The 9790-nt window shown below is 35.9% G+C and overlaps 1 long non-coding RNA gene across 1 annotated transcript; it reads left to right on the top strand.

Moving 5' to 3' along the window:
- Positions 1–370: 370 nt before the first annotated feature.
- On the top strand, positions 371–8438 carry LOC132622465 (uncharacterized). Its single transcript, XR_009575912.1, has 3 exons — positions 371–4317; positions 4493–8208; positions 8366–8438. It is a non-coding gene; the product is annotated as an uncharacterized LOC132622465 (long non-coding RNA).
- The last annotated feature ends 1352 nt before the right edge of the window (positions 8439–9790 follow it).

Raw genomic sequence — 9790 nt, 5'->3', positions numbered from 1 at the left:
AAATGAAGAAAGAGGAACCAGATTAGTTTAACTCAAAAATCCAACATGCACGCTAAAGGAAAATAGAGAAAAAACTATTAGATTAAGAGGAAAAAGAAACTCCACACAACACCCAAATTTGAAAGCCTGAAATAGCAATGGAATCACAATTAAGAACATTAGACTCTTTTTATAAAAACAAAAAAGGACAAAATTTTCCTTAAAAAAAAAAAAGATACATCATTAAACAATAAAACCAACATGCATAAAGAAATCAGAGCAATAAACTTGTAAAAATAGAACCCCTGAATACAAGAAAGGAAAAAAAAGAATACCGACAACTACATAGACATATATGCTAACCACCCAAAAACACAAGCAAGGAAAATATCCCCAAAAAAAGACAAGTAGTACGGGAAAATCTTACCAGCAACATGAAGATTCCACCAGAATATAATCAAAACAATGAGTTGAGAATGAGGAATGGAGAAGGCGAGAGAACAGTGGAAATCAGCAGCGTGAAGTTAAAGTCTTGTGGGACTGCTAAGAAAAGGAATTGAAGCCAGTTGTCCCAAAAGTTAGTACAAGTGTAACAAAAGAACAGATGAAGAAACAAAATGCATACAACATGAAAACCAAAATACAACCAAGTTACAAAACAAAATGTAGAGAGAGAGTGTCCCCTTCTCTCTAAAAATATCAGTATTGGCCACTATTTTACCAATAACTCCTCCATTTGAGGTACGATGACTACGCCGGCGGGTCTTCCTTCGGCAGTGGGAGTCGCTCCTGACTTACGCACACAGCCGAATCAATCTACTCCATCATCTACTTCTAACCAAAACTCTTATGCTCTGTTGGTGGCACAAAAATCAACTGCTCCTCGAGTCTCTGTTAAGACCACTACATTCAAAGGCAAACCTGCGACCTTTTTTAAAGCTACCGATTACTATGGTGTAATGGCGGATAAATGAAAACTCACCTTGGTGGGTAAATTTTCATCTGGCAAACCTAAATTGGAGAAAATACGATCAGATTCCAAGGCTCAATTCCTAGTTAAACAGGTAAAAATTGGGCTTTTTTATTATAGACATGTTTTTATTGATTTTACTTACAAGGAGGATTGTACCAATGTCTATTTCAAACGTATGATGAATATCAGAGGGTTTCTTATGCGTATATTCAAATGGACTCCGGACTTTAAACCGGAAGAAGAAACCTGCTAGCCCCAATTTGGGCACTATTACCTCAACTCCTGTGGCATTTGCATGAATGGTGGTATGTGGAAAATATTCTAAGTACGGTAGGAACACCATTGCAAATTGATCAAGCTACTACCAACCGAACTAGACCTCACCTGGATAAAGTAAGGATCGAAGTGGTTTTGAGACAACCTCTACCAAATTCAGTTTGGGTAGGCACTTTAGATGAAGAAGGAAATCCTCTTGGGGTTTATGATCAACCTATAGAGTATGAGGGTATCCCAGGTTATTGCTTACAATGTAAACATCAAGGGCACTCCATTCAAGAATGTGTTCATCATGAGAAAAATAAGGGAAAGGGAAAAGAGAAGGTTCAAGAACTATCCAACTCTCAGGAAGATCAACAACAAACTCAAAAGAATCAGAACCAAAAGCTCCCAAAACTCAAGAAGTCCAACAGCAGAACCAGAAAAATAACCATCCTACCCAAGGAAAAAATGGGGAGGATAGAGGTAACAAAAAATATCAACACAACAACAATGTGGCTGAGCAAGTTTTCAATCGTATCAAGGATAATAATAAGACTGCAACTACTGATCCTATTGTCAAGGCTACTCCTAATGCTGCTATTGAGTCCACTATTGTTACTACTAAGGAAAAAAATGTTGTTCTTGTAAAAGGTTTCACTGAAGTCGCCCATAAGGAATCCTCTGTTGCTGCTACTACTCGTGCTACCGAGAAGGAATTAACTAAGGAGATCTCTATATCCAATGTGAGCAATACATCAAGTAGAAAGTGCCAATCCTGAAGAACCAAGATTTGAGGAGGTCTCAAAAAAAAAGGAATTTGTAGAAAGATTTTACCTGGTGACAATTTGAAAGGTGGGGTCACTACTATCGATCTGGATAATGCTTTTAACTCTCTTAGGAATGACCATCTTGAGGATTCTATTGATGACCCCGGAGACCTTGATACGAGTAATGACAAGAAGCATGACAATGATACTTTTTCTGATAAGGAAGTGGAGCATCAGAACCTGAATTACTCTAAATCTGATGATGAAAGTTCTAGGAGATCCATTCATGAATATTCTACAAGAGGAACTGGTCATCAAGAAGCAAATAAAAAAAAATGTCAACCCAGAATACAGGGCAGGTAACTTATCTCCAAGAGGTACCAATATTCATGAATTGATGAGCAAAAACTTTTCTCCAAGAAAAACTATAGCTCAAAAGCTCAACAAAAAACTACTCCCTAATGTTTCCCATGATTAGTATGATCTCTTGGAATTTAGGAGTGTAACGACTATGGATGCTTTTGAAAGCTAAAGCCTCTTAAAAGTAAATATAATATTTATTTAACTATGCTCCAAGAACCTATCCTACAAGACTTTTCAGGGCTGGATACTATTGAGAAATATAGGGTAATGTTGGGGATGGATAATTGTTATGGAAATAGTAAAACAAAATATGGTTGTATTGGGATGATTGCTATGATATTTCCATTATTTCAACCAGTGAACAATAGGTAACCATTAGTATCAAGGGACTAGCTGGTTCTAATTTGACTTTCCTCACCATTGTTTATGCTAAATGTGATGCTCAGCTAAGAAAAGATCTTTGGGTTTCCTTTGAAAATCAATCAACAATAGTTGGCCATACATAGGGTGTTATAGGGGACTTTAATGTGATCACTAGTGCAGAAGAAAAGAAGGGAGGGAGACCCTTCAGTACCTTGAAAAGTGTAGATTTTATTAAATGTATAGAAGATTCTGGGTTACAAGATGCAGGCTTTCATGGACAACCCTTCACTTGGTGTGATAACAGAGGTTCAAAAGCCATCTGGAAGAGATTGGATAGGCTCCTGATTAATGCTGAATGGTTTTCTAGTTTTGATGTGTCTATAATCAATCATTTGGCTAGAACAGGGTCTGACCATGCTCTTTTATTGGTCAATTTGGCTCAAGAAATTTATACTCCTATTAAATTTTTCAGATTCTTAATTTATGGGTAGACCATCCTGATTTCCTTAATACTGTTCAACAATCTTGGGAGGACAATATCAATGGAAACCCTTTATGGATCCTCCACCAGAGGTGAAAAGGACTTGCAAGAACTTGAGTTCTTGGTCTAGAGCAACTTTTGGAGATATTTCTGAAGAAGTGGACAAACTGGAGGCTAAGGTCTCATAATTAGAACAACAATTCATTCAAGACAGCTCTACTACCAATTGAACCCTGTTAAATCAGGCCAATGCAACTTATATACAGGTCCTGAAAAGGAAGGAGGATTTTCTGAGACAAAAACCTAGAATTAAATGGCTTACTGAAGGTGACTCCAATTCTGCATACTTTCAAAGCACTATCAAGAACAGAAGAAGGAGGCTCAACATTCAACAAATCAAGGATGATAATGGTAATTGGGTGATAGGCAGACAAGAAATTGCTAATGCAGTTGTCAGTTTCTTTCAAAAGTTATGTTGCTCTCCTCCAAATGAAGTTGATTTTGATATACTGGATTGTCTTCCTTCCTTGGTCACTGAGGATGATAATGAGGGTCTTATTTCTATGCCTGACTCACAAGAAATCAAAGATGCGGTTATGTCAATTGATCCACATAGTGCTCCAGGACCAGATGGTCTCAATGGTATATTTTTCCAATCTAGCTACCTGGAGTATTATTTCTTTTGATTTAACTAATGTTATTCAAAGTTTATTCAGGGGTGCTCAGCTTCCTAAATTCTATACCGATACTTGTTAGGTAGTGTTACCAAAAGTGGAGCATCCTCAACATTTCTCTGAATTCAAGCCTATCAGCTTATGTAATGTCACTAGCAAGGTTATCTCTAAAATTCTCAATAATAGACTCTCTACTTTGCTTCCTAAAATCATATCTACTAATCAAAGTGGCTTTGTTAAAGGTAGAGTGATCTCAGAGAATATTCTCTTGGCCCAAGAGATTATTAATGACATGAATAAACCCAACATAGGGGGTAATCTTGTTATTAAACTTGATATGGTCTCTTGGCCCTATTTATTCAAAGTCTTGAGAAAATTTGGCTTTTCAGAATGATGGATAGAAATTATATATAGGTTTATTTCCAACAATTGGTACTCAATTGTTATCAATGGTGGTAGGTATCTTGGTCTTGGTCACTACCCAGTGTAATCCCACAATAGTGGGGTCTGGGGAGGGTAAGATGTACGCAGCCTTACCCCTACCTGGGTAGGGAGGCTGTTTCCGATTGACCCTCGGCAACCCTCCTCCTTTATCCGGGCTTGGGACCGGCAATGTGACCGGCAATGGTGGTAGGTATGGTTTCTTTAAATCTAAAAATGGTCTTAGACAAGGGGACCCTATATCCCCATCTCTTTTTGATCTAAGTGTTGAACTCCTGTCTATTTTGCTTAATAATTTAAATAATGACTAGGGGTTTAGGAATTTCTATATGAATAAGAGGGGCCCTATTATCAATCACTTGTGTTTCGATGATGATGTTATTCTTTTTTCAAGTGGAAATAGGAAATCCCTTAAGAGAATTATGAGGACTTTGAAAACTTATGAAGATGTTTCTGGCCAATTGGTTAATAAGCACAAAAGCTCCGTTATTCTTCATGATAAGGCTTGTGCTAGGAGAATTGACAGAGTTAAGAGAATTAGTACCATGAAACAAGAATTTTTTCCTATAAATTATCTTGGCTGCCCTTTGTATTTGGGAAGAAAAAGAATTTCTACTTTCTCAGATATGGTTCAAAAAATCCTTAACAAAATTAGGTGCTGGTCTTTTTAATTTTTATCTGTTGGTGGTAAAAGTGTTCTTATTAAACATGTTTTACAAGCTATGCCTTCCCACCTATTAGTAGTTATGCAACCCCCTAAAACTGTTTTTGAAATTATTGACAATGCTTTTAATAGATTTTTGTGGAGTGGTTCAGATGGTAACAAGAAGCTCTATTGGTCCTCTTGGGATAATCTGTCCTATCCCATCAATGACGGAGGTGCTAATTTTAGAAAACTTGCTGATATCAACAAGGCTTTCACCACCAAACATTGGTGGAAGTTTAGAACTAAAAGATCTTTGTGGTCCCTGTTTTTAAACACTAAATACTGCTCCAGAATTCATCCGGTAACTAACAAATGGAGGAATGGCCAATCCCATAATTGGAAGGCTATGTGCTCTATTAAAGAGTTAGTGGAGAATAACTTGGGATGGATTATTGAAAAAGGGGAGGTGTCCTTTTGGTATGACAATTGGACAGATTTTGGCCCCCTTTACAAATTTCTTGATCCAAATTCTAAGCCTAGTAAGTTGAGAATCACTAATGCCTACCAGAATGGCCACTGGAATTGGACAGCTTGTGGTTATGTTGTCTCTGATTTTATTAAAGCTCATATTGAGAGGATGCAGGTGGTCCTTTATGATAAACATGATTTGCCTATATGGAAAATTACCTCTTCTGGAAAATTCAATATTGAAAGTGCTTGAAATTTTCTGAGGAATTCCATAAATGAAAGCAACATTGTTAATGCCTTATGTCATAAAGCTATCCCTTTTAAAATGTCCTTCATGCTTGGAGGGTGTTTCACAGAAAAATACCTTCTAATGATATTATCATTTCAAGGTTTAAGCTCCCTGCTTCTCCCAATTGCACTTGTTGTAGGGTGTCCCAACTAGAAAATATAGATCATATTTTTTTCCAAAGTTATGCTGCCTCTTCTGCTTGGAAACACTTTGTTAACTCTTTTGGCATTAGAGGCCCTATGGTGTCTATTCCAACTGTGTTTGATAGCTAGAGGAATACCAAGGCACTTAACCCCATTATATACTTTATCCTCATTATTTCCCCTATTATTATTATCTAGGAACTTTGGAAGGTGAGGTGCAATAGAAAATATGGTAATCAGAGACCATACCTTCCAAAAATCATATATCAAATTTCTCAAACAATTTTGCTTATAGTCAAAATCCATTTTCCAATGTTTAAAAATGATCTTTCTTGGGATGAGATTTTGAGTTTGAATGATAAACACATGAGGATTAAAGTGTGTAAAAGTGTTTTATGGTGCAAGCCTTCTGCCAATCACTTTAAACTCAACAGTGATGGTAGTTTTAGAAATGGAATTTGTGGAGGAGGAGGCATCATTAGAGATTGGGAAGGTAAAATGGTCATGGTATTTTCTGTTCATCTGGGAAGAGGATCTGCTAACATAGCTGAAGCCAAAGCTATGTTATTTGGCATCCAGTGGTGTATTCTCAATAACATAACTTCCTTGGAACTGGAAACAGACTCTACGGTCCTATTTTCAAGCATAAAGGTTGTCTTCAAGGTTCCCTGGCAACTTAATTCAATCGTCAAGAAATGTAGGGATCTTCTCGATAACATTAATCGGTCTATTCATCACTATTTCAAGGAGGTCAATCAGGTCGCAGATAAACTATCCTCCTTCACTATGTTACACAGAATGAGGCAATCTATTTGTCCTATGAAGAGCTCCCAAACTAGGTCAAAGAAAGCATGAATATGGATACTTGGAAGATTCCTAATTTTCGAATTAGGACTAAAAAACATCATGAAATCGTCTATGGGGATGTTGCATAGTCTCTACATCCAGGTGCTAAGTTTTTCTAAGCTGTATATGAGTAAAGAGAGAATCCCTCTCATTTATCTCTTACTGCTTTCTCTTTCAGTCTTTAGGTTGTTTAGAAGTAGGTTTAACTTTGTAAAGATGTGGGTTTGTCCACAATCTTCTATTTTTGCTAAGAGGTTAGGCTTCAGATACCTCTTTTGTGTATTTGACTTTGATAAATATACATGGTAGGGGTCTGCCTAACCCCCCACCAGGAACGTGGCTTGATTAAAAAAAATACAACAAAGTTAAACATAATATTAACTATCTCATAACACGCGTATTTTAATTTGCTAATGCATCGAATTTGTATATGTAAATCTAAAGGCATGCCTGTACAATTTGAAGATTGATCACAATGTCGCCACTGGATTCTGACTTTCAGCCAAATCGGAGCTCTAAAACACTAGAGCCATACCCACCGAGCAACAACCGGTTCAGTTTTTGAAACTAAGTGGATGAAACCTCCGAAATCGATAAAAACCACAAATTGGTTTTCCTTCTCAGCAACCTCCATTAACGCCAATAGTTTTCTCCTTCAATTTCTAAAATGAAAACCTCAGATATTTGTTTATCAACGAATCAAATTAAGATATACTGAAATATATTAGGGTTTTTAGTGGAGAGTGTAAAAGCTTTGAGTGGAAAATGGAGTGTTTAAAGAGCCGATAATAATATTCTTCTTCTTTATATATATATATAAAGGTATTCTGCTCTGGAATTTCACTCAGTTCCGCATGCACATCATAAGAACTAAGTTTCAAATTGAACGCTTGCCCACTCTTTCCAAATTATTTTGAGAATGTTCTATAAAAATAATAGTATAACACAATTCTATTACTTACTTGGCATGGAATTCACAATTTCCAAGTCCAATTAGTACATCTATTCCGAATCGGAAAAGCTTAATTTTATAATTCTAAGAAGCTCTCAATTATCTTCAGGATGGCGCGGGACATAAACATCTGCAACAAACAGGAAATTAACAACCAATCCCAAATCTGCAAGACTGCAAGAAGCAAATGGAATATGTTGGGTTAAAGAGCATTTTAATATTGCAAAATATTATTGTTAAAATGCTTATTACTCCTACGCATTGGTGACCATAAAAGTGGCTGAAGTGGATTCATTTCTTACGTTGAGCATGGTTGAATGTGGCCATTATTTTTCCTTGTAACTCCTCTCACGTTAATGGCCATTAGAGCAAGATAATGACAATTATTTATTTTGTAACAGTTGTAACCGCTAACCTTTTGCTCACCCATATTCTTCATAGAGTAATTTTTTATATTGAAGGAAGGTGTTCTGGTGGAGTTTTGGACTTTTCAACTAGTCCGAAGTTGTATCATGAAGGGGACAAGTCAGAGTTATATTGCTGGACCGGTGAAGATTATGTCGCAGTGAGTTTGAATCTCCTTAAAGAGAACGAGATATCCAAAGCTCAACCTGAAGAATATTTATTTACTTTGTTCTTCATTTTATTTATTTTATTTTCAACTATAATTTATTGTAATTTGTGATATATTCACCAACTAAGGAGATTCATGTTTGTTACAGTTTGAAAAATCACGGATATCAAGAAAAGAGAAGTCAACATCATTTCGCTTCGACGTCACTAGATCTCTTTAAGAGATGAAAGGGTAAAGTATTTTTTTCTCTACTTATTCAACTCAAGCGTAGGAAAGGTTAAAAAAAACCCTTTTACCTTATAATTTTATGAATAAAGTGATACTACTTTTCAAGAGTATAAATTGTTATTTAAATTCTTAAAATAGTGGGGTTAAAAAAATGAGACAAATATTTATCATGAAAGGTGATTTCTACATCTTTGAGAATGTTTTAAAAAGTGTGGGAAGCGCATGTATTAATCTTGAAAAATTCACATGTCATTTTGCCCAATGGTTGATCATTTGTTGATCTTTGGCTCTAACATTGGTGTTGTTAAATTAAACTAAAAATATGTGTAGCAGCCATTTTAATGTGAGAAATTTGAGTGAGGCAAATTTCATTCTTCGAATGAAAAACATGGAAAAAACATGTGATAAAACTTTTCTTGTCAGTCACATTATGTTGAGAAAATTGTGAAGTACAATTTTGTGGATTGTACATGTGTTGCAACTCCTTTTGATTAAGTGTTTATTTATTTCAAAGTCAAAGTGAAAAATAGTGATAAATCAAAAAGGAGTATGCTAGCCTAAATATGAGATATGTGATAGACTGCACTTAGCCTGATATTGTGTATGTAGTAGAAGTACTTTGCAGGTACAAGCAAACTAGGTATATTTTATAGGTAAGAAAGTTGGTGGCTTGTTATATAAAAAATATCCTGCTGTACTCAAAGATTTTTTTGATGCAGATAAGAATACTTGGTGCTATTTGCTGATAGCACTAATATTATTAGTAGAGTTCAATATCTTTATCACAATGGTAAATTCAGACCCATGAGGAGAACATATAATACTGCAAGAATATTTGTGAAAAGTGGTATACCATAAATATTGATTGTGTTAAATCTTGTGATAATCTTGCAGATTTATAGACAAAGGTCTTTGCAAGAGAGAGGGTCTGGAGCACATCGAGGGGGATGGGATTGAAGCCCATAAATTTGTGAGTCATATATGAGGAAACCCAACTTGTGGACTAGAGATCCTATAACCAGGTTCAATGGGAAAAACGAATTGTATGATGACTTGTTGAGAAAAATGTACTATTTTGTTTATTCCCACCCTATGGTGTGAGTGCATTATTCTGTAATGATTTGTGGAGGTTAAATTTATAAACTCTTAATGAAATTTTGTAGCTCGTATGAGTGGGGTGTTAAAGTTACAGGAGCACCCTTGACAGAATTTGACCTATATGAGTGTGGAGGTAGGCCGCTTCAATAGCAATCTTGAAAACCGGGATAGCACAAGGTCGTAATGTGCTGGCTATTAAAGCTTATGTCAACACCTTTATTAAGCAATGATACTTCATTTCCCTTAG

This window comes from Lycium barbarum, chromosome 12, assembly GCF_019175385.1.
Source record: "Lycium barbarum isolate Lr01 chromosome 12, ASM1917538v2, whole genome shotgun sequence".
Classification (NCBI taxonomy): Eukaryota; Viridiplantae; Streptophyta; class Magnoliopsida; order Solanales; family Solanaceae; genus Lycium; species Lycium barbarum.
This window is presented reverse-complemented; position numbering and strand designations above follow the sequence as displayed.